A 5052-nucleotide genomic window follows, 5' to 3' on the forward strand; every position below is an offset into this window, starting at 1 on the left:
GCGGCATTTGGGATCTTCCCGGACCGGGGCACCAACCCGTGTCCCCTGCATTGGGCAGGCAGACCTCAACCACTGCGCCACCAGGGAAGCCCCATATTGCATTTCTTGCTAATCTTCAGTTCAGAATTCCTCCAGGAAAATAATTCAGACAGCTTTCATACAGGGTAGGAATCAAGCAGGGAAGGGGTTTGTGGAGGTGGTACCCATGAGTTGATAGTGACAAGCACCCGAGGATTTTTGACTTGTACTTTTGTGAATTGAGAGAATGCATAAATGATGTTGGTGAGGACAACTACAGATATTTCATATAGAATAGAATGCTAGTTATGACATTTGTGGGTAGTTTGTTATTTTTTTAGTCAAAATGATCTTGATGTGGAAAGATGTTTCTGGGAGAATGTAATCAGTAACTGATTTTTTTCTCCAATCACCCTTGCCAAATGTGACTGTTACAATACAATTACAATACTATTGAGTGATTATTTGTAAAATGATTTATAAATATAGGAAATCCATCTATCCACAGCCTAAGTTACACTTATATTTCAGGAAGTCTGACTACACTAAAGAGACATTTCTTCTAGGGCAGTCTTCTTGGTAACTTTGAAATTGTTTTTATAAGTTGTTCTTTTCTCAGATTCAGTTCCTTCTGATGTTTTGTGGCTCACTATCACTCACTGAATAGAGAAAAATGTGCCCTACACTTCCTGTGACAATCATTTTGCTGACAGAGTGATGGTGTTTTAAAATATTGCACAGGAAGTGCCTTTAAGAAAGGTCCCTTGGGACCAGAAGCAGAGCCACCTCTCTGCAGAAGACCTCTTGGCTTTCAGTGTAACCTAAGTCAGGATTGGGAACCATCAGCTGTCACAGAATTCAAGCATATTTAAGGGCAATTTCTTTGATTCTCAACGTTCACTATTCATTTTTGATTGAGAAACCTGTACAGTTAGTATGGCAAAGTGCACAGATAATGTCTTAACAACTGAATCATTCTGCAGGATTTTTTTGTTTAAAACTGGGTTTCAGTGTAAGCAAATGAAAGAAAAAAAAGCCACAGATTTCACAAATACAACTTCTGATCCCTGTATGGAGGTAATAAATCATTTTGTTTCCTTGCCCCAATTTTCCTACTCTCTACCCTAAAGCAATTTGTCATGTTTCCCTTTTTGAAGGGGCAGTTCATTAAACTCTCAATTTCTCTATAAATTAAGATAGAACCTATAGATACCCCAAATCACCAAAATGTGAAAAGCTAAACTGAAGATATTTTGTCTTCAATAATGCCAACTATCTAGATTTTTTAAAATTTATCAATATTTAACTAGATAATTGGCACATCTTATTCTGTTATGCACCCATTTATTCACATTAATAAAACTGATCAGTCAGTGCGTACCCATTGATTCATTCTCTTACCAGAATATAATCATCTGTGAGGAGGAAATTTTTAAACACTATGAGTGATAATATTACAGTTAATGATGTACACCTTTTGATTGAATCCCACACAGTCAGGGAGGCCAAAAGCATAATATTTTCATATGATTCTTAATAGTTACTTGGCTTAAAAATCACATTTGATATTTTCCTTCTGAAAAATCTGTGGCACACCCATACACTGCAGTCAAGATTATAGATTGGTTAAGAAGAATGAATCTACCTGTTTGGTTTTAGGTTGAAATAACAAACAGTTCCTCATGGTCATTTTTATGGAGCTATTATCCTAGAAAGGTCCCCAAAAGCTTTGTGATTGTCCCAATCAAAGAATACGGTGTCCTGTACTATGATACTCAATTTAGGGAGAAACCAAACAGAGAGAGGTTACCTCACTTCTCTCAGGGAAAATCAGGAGTTGAACACAGGACAGGAGATGGTCTTTGCCACTTTCAGCTCCAGGCTTTTCCCACTAGACTTTATTCTAGAAAGCTCACTAATGGTCAGGCAGACCAAGTGCTACACAACTAACCTTTATCGGGGTTTTTACTTAAGAGAGGCTAATTTTTTATTTCAGTTGCTCAAGATAAGAGTTCTGTAAAAGGTGACCACCATCCTTGGCCCTCTGGGCATTATCACTAGGATTAATTGCTTGTGGCTATTAAAGAGAATGCTGACCAGAATGTTCTTCCTATAGTTTATACCGCTGGTTCCTTTCATGTGATTCTTGACATGTTTATTTCTACCCTTAATGCAATGAACTATTTCACTAATAAAAAAACTTTCTATGAAATTGCACTGGAAATTGTATGTTATGTCATCAGATGTCCAGTGGTCTGTGGAGTTTCATTTGAAAGATGCTCTCTGCCCTCCTGACGGACTCAGGCCTGAGTCACACCCTTGGGCCACCTCTGATTTCAGCTCAGCTGCAGTTACAGGCAGCCTGACAAGCCCCACTTCAAGCAGGTCCCACACTGTGCTCTTCTGCCTCAGAGCTTTCTCCAGAGCCCCAGAAGCCCCTCAGGAGCATGGGGGTTAATACTCCTAATGTATTGACGCTCAAAGGGGGCAAGAGTCAGCTGACAAAGGTGCCAGTCCTCAGAGGGACAGTTCTCAGGCTCATTCTACTTGGTTCCTCAGCTAGGGTTGCCCACACCGGAAACTGCTTCCTATCATCATTTCTTCATCCTCTGTCTCACTCTACCCACCCCCTCACTGCTGCTTCCAACGAAATAATCTACCTGCACTAACATCCTTATTCAGGTCTGCTTCCAGGTAAACACAAACTGAAATGCAGACAAGTTCACCCAGAGGGCTCAGCAAGATCAGAGAGCTGTTGGAGAAATACCAGACCTTTGTTTCTGTGGACATTTGGACTGAAGTTATTAGTCCAAAAGTTTAGATTACCTTTAAAACCTTTCCCATCCCAATAATATTGCAACTTATTTCTGAAGTCAGAGCAAATCCAGATCAATCATAAAATATTTAGTTCAGTGTTACAAATGTCCTTATGTATTAAGGACACTTGAACCTCAGCATAAGTGCTTCCTAGGAATCCCAAATCTGCTTCACTGGCTCCTGTCACAGGAGAAGCTCCCTGTTGGATCATAAATGTAAACTTTCAACTAAGTTTCATGATGCTCTGGGAACCTGACTGGGAGTTGAGGGAAGCCTTGCCCAAGGAAGTAACATTTAACTGAGACTGAAGAATAGGTGTTAATGAGGCAAAGCGAAGCATTTCAGACACAGGTAGCAGGAGGTGCCCAGGAACATGTTACAAGCGACTGAGAAAATATTTGGCTGGGATTCACAGAAGGAAGAATAGTGGGAGATGAGGCTGAAGAGAAAGGCAGCCTTATTGAGCCATGTCAAAGGTTTTGGTCCTTTTCAAGGCAAATGGGAAGCCATTGAAGCATTGTGAACTGGGTTGTTGGTCTGTGTGTGTGTGTGTGTGTGTGTGTGTGTGTGTGTGTGTGTAGGGGGGCTGGAATGGGAGATACAACAGGTTTGTTTAGAAAGACTCACTCTAGCTGCAGGGTGAATAAATTGGAAGAGAGTCAACGTGGACGAAGGGAGGTCAGTTAGGAGGCTGTTGTGTTAGGTGGTTCCTTTAGGGTCCCCACTGGATCTTGTCTGGGTGTCATGCACTAGCCTGCAGGGTGAATTCCACAAAGCCACATACATAGCATAGGTCAAGTAATGGCTTTAATGGGGAAAAAAAAAATTCTGGAAAAAGGAAGGCACAGACCCTCCATCTTCTTGTCATCCCATGGTGAGGCAAGCTGAGGGCCAGGGCACTGTTTGGTCTCAGTGCAGAGGGCATATTCCTTCTTTTTATAGGGCAAAGTATTGTCAATGGAGGAATACACAAGCAACTGAACAAGGGGCAGTTTGGACTTGGGCTGCCCATGGAACGTTGCACCCTCCACTGCTGGGGTGAAGAAGTCACCAGTTACGTGGGACATAAGGTTGGGTGCGGCCCCTTCCCCTCCCCTAGGAGAAGGGGGAAGCCCCAGCCACAGCCAGCTCATTTGCCAGGCAACCTAGAATGAATCTTGCTCATTGCACTGCGGTAGTCTAGGTAGGAGCTGGCAAACTTTTTTTCTGTAAAGGGCCACTTAGAAAATAGTTTTGGCTTTGCAAGCCTCTCTGTCACAACTACTCAACTCTGTACTTGTAGCATGAAAGCAGTCATAGACAACATGTAAGCAAACGCGTATGTCTGTGTTCCAACGAAACTGTGTACAAAATAGGCAGCAGCCCACATTTGGCTCATGGGCTGTCTGCTGATCCCTGGTCTAGACAAGAGATTACGGTAATTTGAATCAGGAAGATGGCAGTGGAAATGAAATATTTTAGAAATATTTAAAAGATAAAATATATAGGACTTGGAGATAAAAATGGGAAAGGCAAGGGAGAGAAACATGTCAAGGAAATCATTCATTCATTCCACAGTACTGAATAAGGGCCTATCATGTGGGTGGGCACTCTGCTAGCACCAGGGACACAGCCAGTAAATAAAACAAAGTTTGCTGCCCTCATGGAGCTAACATTAATTGGGGGCTAGGGGGCAATAAATAGGTGGTGGTAATAAGAATATTAAAGCAGCCAGTGACAGGAGTGGGATGTGAAATTTAGAAAGGGTGATCGGGGACGGCTTCCTACTGAAGAAATAGTCATCCATTCTTTTCCATCTGGGATCGTTCTCCCCTTCTATCCATAATTACTGTGATTTGGCTCCACTGCTTCTTTCTCGCAGGCTCTCTTGAGGGCTTCCTCCTCTGGTCTAATTACTGATGCTCAGCTGCATCTTCTCACTTGATCCTCTCTCCCTGACAATCTCATTGGCACCCAGACTTCAATTACACCCTAAACATGGGCCTCTCTGTTCCACCTCAGTCCCACATATCCAAGCGCCAGCTGGATATCCTCAGCCAGGTTGTCCTCAAATCTAGTAAGTAAAGAAAGGAACTCATGTTTTCTTGTCTCCCTCCCAAATTCCAGTGGCATCACAGTGTACAAGCCAGGAACCAGGGACCCTTGCTAGACTCCTCTTTGCCTGCCTCTCCACATCCCATCAATCATCAAGTCCACCTGCTCCTCAGTCTTCATTCC

This window comes from Lipotes vexillifer, unplaced genomic scaffold (assembly GCF_000442215.2).
Source record: "Lipotes vexillifer unplaced genomic scaffold, Lipotes_vexillifer_v1.1 scaffold749, whole genome shotgun sequence".
Lineage (NCBI taxonomy): Eukaryota > Metazoa > Chordata > Mammalia > Artiodactyla > Lipotidae > Lipotes > Lipotes vexillifer.